The sequence below is a fragment of the Physeter macrocephalus genome, unplaced genomic scaffold, assembly GCF_002837175.3.
Source record: "Physeter macrocephalus isolate SW-GA unplaced genomic scaffold, ASM283717v5 random_1418, whole genome shotgun sequence".
NCBI lineage: Eukaryota > Metazoa > Chordata > Mammalia > Artiodactyla > Physeteridae > Physeter > Physeter macrocephalus.
Genome location: NW_021146788.1, coordinates 4,205 through 17,131, shown reverse-complemented (window position 1 = coordinate 17,131; position 12,927 = coordinate 4,205). Strand labels below are relative to the sequence as shown.

At 50.9% G+C, this 12,927-nt stretch overlaps 1 long non-coding RNA gene across 1 annotated transcript; it reads right to left on the bottom strand.

The window, feature by feature from the left end:
• Positions 1-540: 540 nt before the first annotated feature.
• On the bottom strand, positions 541-9,085 carry LOC102988023 (uncharacterized). The gene is made up of 5 exons (XR_448751.4): positions 8,956-9,085; positions 7,991-8,377; positions 7,555-7,693; positions 5,188-5,352; positions 541-3,439 (listed from the first exon to the last, which is right to left on the bottom strand). It is a non-coding gene; the product is annotated as an uncharacterized lncRNA (long non-coding RNA).
• Between the last annotated feature and the right edge of the window lie 3,842 nt (positions 9,086-12,927).

The window sequence follows — 12,927 nt, the reverse complement described above, 5'->3', positions numbered from 1 at the left end:
CAGAGGATTCCGCAGTCACCCACCAGCCTCACTTGCAGGCCTGTTGAGGGACACCTTTCTCCTGTTACTAAGCTGGCTTTGGAGGGCTTTGGAATGCTTGGCTGGCATGGCAGTGGGTGGTGAGAAAGTCCTGGTTCTGGTAGGATCCTGGCGCTGCCACTACCAGCTGTGTGACCTTGGGTGAGTCTCTTAACCTCTCTGTGCCAAGTTCCCCTTCTTTAAATGAGGCTAATGAGAGTAACTGCCCCTGGAGCTATGAGAGGAATACATGAGACAAAGTGGCCAGCACAGCTGGCCACTCACGGGCAGCTCTTTTTAATGTTACTGTTATTAGTAATAGTGATGGCGGTGCTGGAGCCTGGTCTGCACTGAGCCCTCATCCCAGGTCTGTGGAGGAACCTTATTCTAGGAATGTAGGGCCTCCAAGGGACAGTTCTGTTTAGTTTTGAAATATATACATATAGGTTTTCTTTACTGAAAAGCTAAGAACAGATGTCTTATTTAAATTGCATATTTATTTCTTCTGCTTTAAAAAAACTGTGGTAAAATATACATAAAACTTAAGCATTTTAAAGTGTACATTCAGTGGTACTAAGCAAATCTGTGTAACCATCACCACTATCCATGTCCAGAATATTTTCATCACCCCAAACAGAAATTTTCGATCCTCTAAACGTAACTTCCCATCACCCCAACCCGAGGGGCCGCTCTGAGAAGGGTCGCTCTGGAGGGAAGCCCTTCCTCAGGGCCCCGCCCTTCCCCAGGACCCGGTGCCCCACTAGGCTGGCACGTGCCAGACACAACACCAAAACGCAGCCCCCAGCAGCAGCCTCTTCCCTAGCATTTTCTCAGACTTAAAGCCAAGAACAAGTTAAGCAATTACGTGCTTTTTTAACCTCCTCTCTCAATACTGCACCTTCAGAATGAGAAAGTGAGGTGGACAATTACATGTGACGCGGTATCCTTGATGGGATCCTGACACAGAAGAAACACACTGGGGAAAAACTAAGAAACTCTGAACAAACGATGGACTCTAGTTAATAATAATGTATCAATATCATCTCATCAATTGTAGCAAATGTACAACTAATGCAAGATGTTAACAATAAAGGAAATGGTGTGTGTGCCCGTCTATGTGTGTATGTGGGAGGCTGTAATAAGGGCACTCCCTACTCTTAACTTTTCAGTAAATCTAAAACTGATTGATTGATTGCCACGTTGCGGGGCATGCGGGACCTTCGTTCCCCGACCAGGGATCGAACCCGTGCCCCTGCAGTGGAAGCTCGGAGTCTTAATCACTGGACTGCCAGGGAAGTCCCCTTTTTTTTTTCTTAATATAGTCTAATAACAAAGAAAGTGAGGCAGGGTCCGTTGTGATGACCTCATGTGTCAGACAGCCCCAGACATCCTAACGGGCGGTGGGTGCCTTTGGTTCTGGGGAAAAGTATCCCGACGTGGCCATGCCTAGACTGCCCAGGGGCAGGCCCCGCCCTGTACGGTGAAACTCGCAACTCTGGGCCGTGATTCCAGCATCCTAATTATGCTCCCAGAACACCACAGGCCTGTAAAGGTTTTCCAGACACTGGGGCTGATGATGGAAGCAGAGGGGACACGAGTGACAGGTGGGTCTCATGGACGAGGGCCGAGTCCCTTCTGGAGGCGCTGCACAGGCCCCCTCGGGGTGCAGGAGCCACCTGCTGGAAGGCCTGCGGGTTGAGCAGGTTGATGCCTGGGTCCAACCCTGGCTCCTTCACTCCAGGCTGGGCGGCCTCAGCAAAGTCTCCCCGTCTACGACACTGACCCCGCACCGCTGTTGGAAAGATCTAGTTAAGACAACAAAAGTCAAGTGGTTCGCACCTAGAGGGTGCAGGCCCGCCACATACCCACTGTCTACGACTGGTCCCTTAAGTCATTCGAGGACAGGGGGCGCTCCTCGGCTCAACACGTGATCCACGGCCAGCTTTCTGGGCAGATGAACTGGGTGCCCGTTTCCCCGGGCCGCTGCGTCCCGCCAGGCCTTCGCCCCGCTTCTTACTTGGCAGGCATTCCACGCACCCCGCCTCACCTAGACCTGAGGCAAACCTGTTCTCCCGGCAACACTGTACCCATGTCACAGGCGAGGGAACTGAGGGCCAGATCCACCTTTTAGGCCTGTTCTTTATTCAGCAAGTGTTCAAACTCGACTTGCCCACGGCCGCGTGCGGAGGCCGAGACCGGCCGGTAGCCCGCGAGCTTCTGAGTATAGGTCTCTCCGACCCTTCACCGCTGTACAAAGACACCGTCGCCGCCTCGGTCAAGTACCCGGGACTCAGCTCGGTGCAGCGCCCCATGGCCCGCTTAACCATGTGAGCCCTCGGACCAATCCCCAGGGCCAGGACCGGGAGGCTTTGGGATTGGCCCATCCCGGCCGGGGGGCGGGACTCTTGTTCGAAGAGTAGAAGCCTCGCCTAGCCTCGCCTTCCCTCCCCACCCAATCGCTGTCATCCGCGTGAATCTCGCTCGCTCGCTCGCGAGACCGGTATCCGGTTGGTGCTTTTAACCCCCAACAATGCACCGGCGGGGGCGGGGCAGTCGTATGTTGGCACGGCCTCGCGCGCTGTTTGCGTCATCTTTCCGAGCCGGCGTGGAGATTAGGGCCCTTCTAGGCGTAGGAAGTTTGCCCGGCTCCCTGTTTCTGGAGAATAGGATAAGTTTCTTAAAATGGGTCCGAGGGCCTCCCATCGCCGTTCCTTCCCTGGCCCTAAGTCCTTGTCCCCGCAGCCGTCTCCGAAGCGCTGGGTTCCGTCCTCACTGCTGTCTCGGCGTGGCTCGCGCTCCAAGCACTCATTTGATTTTTCTCGTTCCACCTAGAGTAGGGATACTTAAGTTGTGGTTCCGGAGGCTGTGATCCGCTTCAAGGTATATGCAGAATAGGCTGTTTAGGAGCACCTGGGGATTGCTGGGGGCGGAGGGGCTTTCATCAGACTTCGGTGCTGAGAACCCTCACAGGACTAACAGGGCCCCACTTGGTCCGTCTGTGGGCTCTTTGTCAGCACAGGGCCTGGCACAGATGTCCTCAGATGCTTATGAGAGGGAAGAGAATATTCTAACTTTATTTCTCCCTATTACCCTCTGCACACTCCTCAATCTACTTCACAGGAACGCTTGGTATCACGGCACACAGCTTTTGACTGCACACCTCCCTGGTGGGATCAGGCTCTTTCCTCTGCCGGATCGTTCATTCATTCATTCATTCATCCTTCCATCAAACCATGATGGAGCCTGTGAACTAGCGAGTGGAGGGGTGGAGCACAGCGCCAGACACTGGAGACATAGTGGTGAACAAGACAGGCCCAGGCACTGTTCCCGCTGAGCTCATGGTCTCCGGGAGACACAGGGAGGTTGGAGCTGAGGGAAAATCCGTGAGCGCCTCTGGATTGGTCACCAGGGAGATCTGAGACTGAAGGATAAATAGCTAATAACCGAGTCAGGGTGAGGGGGGAACGGCACGGGTAAGATTCCGGCCTGTCACGAGGAGAGGAGAAAAGAGAAGGCGTAGGGCCAGCGTTTTGACCCTTGGAGGGTTGCTAGGAAGGTGTGGACTGATGAGATGAGTGTTTTTGGAAGATGCAAAACCAGGGGTGCTCTCACATGAAGAGCTGGCTGGCTGTTTATGTGAGGGATGCAAGAGCAGGAGGGAGTTGGGTAGACAGAGGCGAGCAAGGGAACGGCTGAGCAAGGGCTGGATGTAGAAATCCGACGTGTGCAGGAGCCTTCCTGGGCCTTAGTTTGCCCATCTGTAAAGTGTGAGGGCTGGACTCCACCTTTAAGGTCCTGCCACCTGTGATTCGAATTTAGCAACACTCCAGGGAGGTGAGGGTTTATAAGTGATTACAGCAGGGAGAGAGAAGGAAGGGAGGCGGGAGAGAGTGACACAGACACAAAAGGGACACTGGGAAGAGCAGGACCCAGGGGCCTGCCCAGGTCAGAGCCGTCCTTAGATTCAGACCCTTAGTTGTCCTGCTGTGGGACCTTGGCCAGTTCACTCCAGCTCCCAAGGGCTCAGGTTTTGTCTTTGTGATATGGGGATAGTTAGTAATATAGGTGACACTGTCTCTGGGTTTTCGGGGATACTGTAGCCAGGGAACTGCAGCTCAGAAAAAAACAACTACAACGTTGATTTGCATACATATAAAATAATCTCTGGAAAAATAAGTTTGCCTCCAGGGAGTGGAACTGGGTGAGTGGATGGTGTAGGGCAGAGAGGGCAGAGAGGAGAGGAAGGAAAGTTGTTTTTTTTTTTTTTTACTGTTTTTCTTTTTGAATTTTGAACCACATGGCAAGTCAGAGAGCAATGCCAGGCCTTCGTGTTTCTGCACTGGTCATAGCTGGGCGCATACCAAACTTGAAGGCAGAGGGCACATTAGCAGGGGCATGTTCTGGGTATCTGGACACCTTAGTTCTGATTGAGGCCTCCCACCAACACACCCTGGATTTATTTTCTTCACTCATAAATTTGGAGACAAGTGGGGGCTTTACAGAGGGTAAAACAAAATCTCAGGACACTGCTGGCTTGCAGGGATTCGGATTCTACCAGTGACTAGCTGGTGAGCTTGGGTAAATCACTTAATCCCTCAGAATCTCAGTGTTCTCATCTGAAAAATGGGGATTAACGCCACCAACCTAATTGTTGTGAGAATTTGATAAGATGCTGTGTGCAGCAGGGGGACAGTCCAGCATGTGGTAGGTGCTCAGTAAGAATTACTTCCGGGTGGGGGAGGGACGGACTGGGAGTTTGGGATTCGCAAATGCAAACTATTACATACAGAATGGAGAAACAACAAGGTCCTACTGTATAGCACAGGGAACTGTATTCAATATACTGAGATAAACCATAATGGAAAAGAATATAAAAAAGAAGGTATGTATATATATATATATATATAACCGAATCACTTTGCTGTAGAGCAGAAACGAACACAACATTGTAAATCAACTACACTTCAATAAAAAAAAAAAAAAATTACTTTCATTCTTTCTCCTATTCTAGCTTTGAAGAACCCGTGACTGTTAGGCTGGAGAAACAGAGTTAATGTTTGTTTTTTCCATTTTAAAGGCTTTCAGAATGTGTGATGCAGGGAGAACGCGTCAAGAAGCACAGAGTGTCCAGTTTACAGTACAATCTGACCAGCGATTATGTAAAAATACCTGAGCACGGGGAGGCTCAAGGCAGGCCTCCCACATGCTGGGAGGCGGTGGTGCGATCGGGCGGGTGCTCCTGGAGGCCCTCTGGTGGTGAGGAGGGAGACTGCGTGTCAGCGTAACGGCCTGAGCGTCTCGCATCAGGACCTGGCTGATTCCAACTGTTGCAACCTGGAACAGGAACGTACACTTGTAAAATGTACACTTGTAAAATTAGTGCACATATTCCAGAAATATATAAGCTCTTGAAATATTTATCTATTTTTTGCACATACTGACATTATATATAGTCTATGATATATACTGTTTGGGGATATTATATATGTGTATGCATATAATATGATTCTGTTAAGCAAACTGTTTTGGAACTTGCTTGTTTCATCTAAACATATATTTTGAATAACGTTCCATGTAAGAATATATAGTTTTAACACAGTCTCCATTTTTAAAAACTTTTATGGAACAGTTGAAAGCGTAAAATATACTAATCTTAAGTCTGCGGCTCAATACATTTTTATATATGTATACACCCATAATGCATTCTTTTTTCCAACAGATGAAAAATTTAAATCTCCATAATAATAGTTAATACATTTAATGTGTTCCAGGCACTACTCTTAAGTGCTTCTCCACATAGAACCTTCTTTTTTTTTTTTTTTTTAAATATTTATTTATTTATTTGGCTGCCTCGGGTCTTAGTTGCAGCACTTGGGCTCTTCACTGACGCGTGCAGGATCTTCAGTTGCAGCATGCGGGATCTAGTTCCCGGGCCCCCTACATTGGGAGCGCAGAGTCTTAACCACTGGACCACCAGGGAAGTCCCCACGTAGAACCTTCTTTCAAGTTTACATACTATTCCATTCTATGGATGGTCGAAGATAAATATAGCCGACATTAGTTAAAGTGGTGAAAATAGATATTATTCAGTCATTACAGACAGCAGGGGAAAGAGCTGAGTTCTGTTCTGATTTGCGCAGAGGTGACCGGTGTTTAATATATTAGAGTATAGTTGATTTATGCCCATTTTTATTAAAAAATTTTTTTATTACATCTATTTTTTTTGGCCATGCTGCGTGGCTTACAGGATCTTAGTTCCCCGACCAGGTATCTAACCCGGGCCCCTGGCACTGAGACCGCCGCCTCCTAACCACTGGACCGCCAGGGAAGACCCTCAGAGGTGACTGGTGTTTTAAAGGGAGGATGAGTGAGTAGGGAGGGGTGTGGGCAGTGGCGCTCAAGTGAAAAATCACCAAGGGTGGGTCAGTGTAGATGAGACCGGGCTGGCTGTGTCTGCTAGCGATAATTACCCGTCAGAACTCTACCCTCCATAAAAGCCCTATCCTTCCTGATGCGTCCATTTCAAGGGAGTGGCTTTCAGGTCGTTAAGAAAGACACCCCTGAGCTGTGGAAGGTACACATACACACACCTCAAAGGGACCGAGGAAGGTTCATAATTGTAAGCCCTTCTTAGTAAATGCTCTGAGGAAGGCAGGTCAGGGCCTGTGGTCAGGGGTTGGCTGGAACAAATGGGAAATTCTGGCAGCCTTGGGCTTTCTCAGGCAGGCATTTTAATGGGGGGCTGGGGTCATCCTAGGGACACAGCCTCCTGCTGCTAGAGCCAGGCTAGAGTTTAGTCGTCTCAGTGCCGGGGTTTGGATGGAGCCATTATGTGCCAGGAGCTCTAAGTTCTCAGGATGCACCTGTATTTATTTAATACATTCTCTGGCTTCTACCACTTTTCACTATGGAGAATAAGGCTACCATGAACAGTCTCAGTGGCTAAATTCCTAGAAGTGGATTTGCAGTGTCAAAGGCATGACATTTAAAATAGTTTTAATATTTTAAACATTACCCAATTACCCTTCCAAAGAGTTGTACAAATTTGCATATCCATCACAATAAAGATAAATGCTATTTCCTCCCAGCCTCCCCACTGTGGTGTGAATTTCCTTCTCGGGTCCATGGCGACCAGCTCCTCCCACCAGGGTGGCTGACTTTTCTGTGGATGAGCCCCCCCTTCCCTCGGGAGCCCTTGTTTTCTCACTGCGAAACGGGTGAGGACACAAAACAATTACAGCAGGTGCCACATCCGCTGAGCTTCCTCTGCCCACTTTAAATGATCATTTCTTTAATCCTCCCAAACACCTACAAGGACTGAATCATTATCTGCATTTCACAGATGAGAGCACGGAGGGGGATGGAGCTGGATTCGGAGGGGGATGGAGCTGGAATCGCAGCCCAGTGTGAAGGCTGCAAGTCGCCTTCCTCCCTGGAGCCCAGCTTCGGAGGGTGACCTAGAAAGCTGCCATGAGTGGATGGGGCCCTCTGGCATCTGTCCCAGCTGCCCCTCGGGGGGAATTACGGGGTAATCACCTGTTTGATGTCTCTTCACAGCTTAGGGGGATGCAATCCCAGGGAGGCACCGTCAGAGGAAACAGATTCTTTTTCCTCCTTTATAGTGAGAGAAAGGCCAGCTACCTCTTGTGCATTCTGGGTCATCACCTGTAGCGTCCTGAAAGAGCCGGTTTCAGGGAGAATTAATGGTTAAGTCGCAAAACCGCATCCTGGAGGAGGGGCGAGCAGGTGGTGGGAGGTGGAACGTCTGCCCCGCCCCCTACCACCCCACCCCAACCCCGGCCTCCCGTGTGGCCAGAGAGAATCACACCACAGGTTTCACTTTCAGTACAGCCCCATTTGGACATTCAGAATCCACTGAACATTGAGGGGATCAGAGGGCAACTCGCTCATCTACCCGCCCCAAATCTCTGCATCTACATGAATTCCTCCCTCCCTGCCTTCCTTCTGTTACCATGGATAATCTGTCCTCGTTCCTGTTGAAGGCCAACCCCTGCACTTGTGCTCTGGGTTCCAGGCCCCTCTCGCCTTCGCAGACCCCATGATGGGCTTCTTCCCCTTGATGCACAGACACGCTTGAGCAGCCCCCCTGCAGCACGTCCTGTTTTCTGGTTTCCTAAACCCCAAAGTGTCTCCACCAAGATGCTGAGAGCTCCCCTCTCCACGTCCCACGACGCCCGGCGGTTCTCTCTCCGAGGTCAGTAGCCTCCCCGATGGCCAAGCCCTCCGGAGACCCTTCCCGACCCCACCTGCCTCCGGGCCTCAGGCAGCTGGGCTAGTTAGTTACGTCTTCAATCCATTGTCTTCTGCCCAAGGGGAGGTGCTCGAGGATTGCGCCATCCTGCTCGGAATGAAACAAAGACGTGTGGGGGGGAATGGACCAAATGCATGATGTCGAATGGCATCACCATTCAGCGCCACCCAGCTGAGCTCGGGGTCACCTCGCTGCTTCTCCCTCCTGTGTGCCTCCTGCGTCTGGTCAAGGGTCTGGGCGGGCAGGGCTGGGTGAAGGATGAGAGCAGTGTTTGGATCCCCGCCAGCCGGGTGAGGCACGAGCTTTGCTCCTGCTGAGAACAGGGCAGGCCACGCGCCCTCCGCGTCTCCGTCCCCGGGCTGCCCCCTAGCTTGGCGCTGGGGTGGTGGGAGAGCGCGGGGACAGCCCGTCCACCCCCTGTGCAAGGGGACCCTGCACAGCCTTCTCCGGCCCCCAGCCTTCCCTTGCCATCGCGGCCCGACTCCTTGGCACGCGGGCGTTGGGAACGCAGGGGCTTCGCGCCTGGTCCCCACGGCCAGACGCCCCGAGTCCCAGCGGTAGCAGAGACTTCGCACCCTGAGGCGGCTCTGGCTCCTCCTGGCCGGTCCCCGCTCTCCTGCACGGGACCCCCACTCTCCCCAGCCCATTCAGTTTGAGGGGCTTACGTGTCTCTTCGCCCCGCCGCCTATGGGCTAAGGTCCACATTCCGCAGCGAGCTGGCCCTTGCCGACGTCTGCAGCCTCATTCCTCGGCCACTCTCCCTGGTCCCTCTGGTGACGGTGTAGCCCCAGCAAAACTTCCTGCCTCCCCCATCGCTGGGTCTTTGCACACATCCCTTTGCTTGGAACATTTTCCACGCTCACTGAGCGGAGCCCAGTGACACGTCCCCGGCAGCGGCCCGCCCTCTTCCTGTCGTGATCCTGGCTTGTTGGGCACCTCTCTGCAGAAGCAGGACGTCTGTGAAGTTCATCACCACCATTACTGTCTGGCACATCCCATAAACCCCGGGATGGGATGGGCAGTGAGCGAGACCCCCTTCCCCACGGCCTGCCTCCTTCAGGGCTCCAGCCCCTCCCCGGCGGGCATCCCAGCATTTTGCACCTTCATTCGCGCCTGACGAAAGTGAGCAAAGTCTGCAGCCGGGGCAGAGCTGGGCACCGGGGACACACGATGAAAAAGCAGATGAGGTCCCTGTCTGATTGTGGAGGCACTTAACTAAGAAACAAATATAATTACAAATTGTATCAGGGCTCTGAAGGAAAGGGGGTGGGCTGAGGTTAACGGGGGTGTCCAACTCGATAGGGTGGTCAGAGAAGGACTCTTTCAGAGAAAACATTGCCGTTTAGACTGGTGGGATAAAAAGAAGTCAGCCAGGCCACTTTGGGGGATGGGATGGGCATGACAGCCTGCGCAAAGGCCCTGCGGTGGTAAAGAGGTCATCGGGTGAGACATGGAGGCCACTGATGGAACACGTTGAACACGGGTTGCAGAGGTCAGCAGGAGTCGGATCAGAGATTCTTATCTCCATGGCGAGGAGTTCAGGCTTTATTTAAGTGCCATGTGAAGCCACTCAAGGGTTTTAAGCAAGAGGGTGACGTGATCACCGTGTCAGTTGCTCTGGAGAGAAAGCTGTCACGCTGTCTAGGGGATGATGGAAGCCGGGGCAAGGCAGACGGACAGAGATGTACCTGGGAGGCGCGCTCTCTGGGATTTAAGAATCCCTAGTGGAGGGAGAATCCAGGCTGTGTTCTGGGTTTGACCAGCAGTGGTGACAGCACCAATTCCTGGGATGAAGACGAGTGCAGGGTCGTGGCTGGCAGGTGGCAGGCAGGTGTGGCCCGTCCTGCCAGCACGGGCCCCTCTATGTGTGGGTGTCAAGACCGTCCCAGGCACCCTGAGGGCCCAGCGCCCACACGCACACAGACATCTGTTGATTGGAATTCTCTCCACTATCTTCACCTGGGTCAAGTCTTCACTCTAGGGGGCCTGTGTTTGATTTTAATTTTTTACACTCAACTTTTGCAAGAGCAACGGGTGAAAAATATGGGTACCTTTTTTTTTTTTTTTTAAATAGAAAATGTGTGGTTATAAATGACTGAGCATTTCTGGTACATCCTGTACAATGCACGGATGATTCCAAAAAGCTCTCCTGAAATGTTCTGAGAAACTTGGATTTTAATATGGCATTTTTTTCTATTCAGGAAATACCTCAATTTTTACTTGTTAAAGTAAAAACATTTCCATATGAAGCTTGTGGCCTATCTCAAGTAAATCTTTCATTTTCCTAGAGATAATTAAAAAATTCACAACCTAGAAAGAATGCAAGTGGCAGGCAACATAAAGGACGACCCACCAGCACACAACTCTGAGATCCCATTAAATATGTACGATGGGCCGGGTGCCAACGTCCACTAGTTCCGGGCTTTCCTGTCTCTGGGTCTATTTCATTTTCTGTAAAACAAGGGTTTTGAACTGGACCAGGGGTTCCCAGAATTCCAGATTCCACAGGTCAGGAGGCTGATCTGTACTGTTGCCGTATTATTTTTTTCCGGGGGGTGGAGGGTGGCACACGGTATTGCCAACTGTTTTCAAGTAGGGAATTACTAAGAAACTGCTATTTATGTTTGCCATTAAAAAATTTTTTTTTAATTTTAAAATTAATTAATTATATTTATCTTTGGCTGCGTTGGGTCTTCGTTACTGCGCATGCGCTTTCTCTAGTTGCGGCGAGCGGGGGCTGCTCTTCGTTGCGGTGCGCGGGCTTCTCATTGCGGTGGCTTCTCTTGTTGCGGAGCACGGGCTCTAGGCGCGCGGACTTCAGTTAATTGTGGCTCGCGGGCTCTAGAGCCCAGGCTCAGTAGTCGTGGCGCACGGGCTTAGTTGCTCCGCGGCATGTGGGATCTTCCCGGACCAGGGATCGAACCCGTGTCCCGTGTTGGCAGGCGGATTCTTTACCACTGCGCCAGCGGGGAAGCCCTGTGTTTGCCATTTCCTGAAGGTTTAATGCCAGGAGTGGAGGAAAAGCATGTCAGTTAAAGGATAGATAGTGCTTTAATGGAAGGGAACCGGCTCGTTGCCCTTTCGTCTTGAGTACGGGGGAGCCCTTTATCATGCCCAGCGCTGGTGCGTGCAGACTGGCGACGGGAACCCGTGCACAGCCATCAGAGATCCGACACGGTCCCAGCATCACCTTGGGTGGAGAAGATCTGGGGTCTCAAATCATGTCGGCGTGAGCAAGGGGCCAGGAATTGGGAGACGTGGCTTTTACGCTCACTGAGCCTCCAGGGGCCTGGGCCTCCTCACTCACGAAGCAACTTGCTATGGGACGAAGTCAGGCCAGTCTCCAGGCTGGAGAAGAAAGCTCGTGAGGGACGTAGATGTAAGTTACGGTTACTGGATTGCTTCTTGGTTTGGGCAGTGGGCCTGTTCATCGTGTTATGAATGAGTAAGTGAAGTCAGGAAGTCTCTTTTGCCAGAGATTCCCATCCTGGAGACTTGCCCGGGCCTTTACCTTGCCAGACTGATAACCGAGACGACTGGTTACCTAGACACCTCCCCTTCCTAGACACCCCAGCTCCAAGGGTGACTTCTGCACTTCTGTCCTGGGGTGGGGGGAGTCACAGGGACCGGTTGGCAGACCAAGGAACTGAGGTGCTTGGGTCAGAGCCCACCTGCTGGGAGGCCGAGGTCACTGCAGTGACGGGACCGAGCAACTTGATCTTGGGCCTGCCCCCAGCGACCTTTCGGTAACAGCACCGGTGAGGACAGCTAGGCCCCCAGTAAGAAGGGGGTGGATCAGCTAGGATCCCAAACTCATATTCTTAGCCACACGACTCTGTTCTCAAGACTTCAGTGTCTCTTCAAGAATAATTTTAAACATCATGGTGAGGGCTCAAATAATTCCATTTCTATAAACTGTGTTCTGAATCACCTTTGCCTACTCACAAAACAAGAGGTGGTCGTTAAAAGGTCATCTCTACTTCTTCCCATTAGAAAAGTAGAAAAATGACCTTACAGAAGGCTCAGCAAAGATGTGGCCGTGATGGACGCCAGGGTGGGCGCCCAGCCAGTGTTGAGCGAGGGACGGCAGCCAGTATCCCTGGCGGGGCTGCCCTGCCCCTAACTGTCGCTGGACAGAGATCAGAACCGGCTTTTGCCCAACACCATGGCTAAATTTAGCGTCGTGATGAGCAGTAAAATTCACATGTTCTTTATTTAGTCCATATAATACACCATTTTTAGAGTTTTTTTTTAAAATTAGATAAAAGAGCATATTAAATGGCAAGTGTATGAAGTTTCTCTTCATAAACAATGTCAAAACAAAAAGTTCTGAATTACAAAATGTTAAAAAATATGTAGGTACTTAACATTTCACTAAAGCATAAAGTTACAGATATTTTCTAAAGAAAAATAATTGTGCCACTTACCTATTTTTGCTGTTTCTATGAACTTTTTTTATTCTGTACATAGGACATTTTGTACAAAATATGAAGCCTACATTTTTATTACTCATTACCATAAAACAAAGGTACAATGTATGTACAATATTAAAAGGAAGCCATACTAAAGCTGCACTAAAAAGACACTCGGAATAGTGACATTTCTGATGTATAGAGACATTTCAGAAAGAGTGAAGA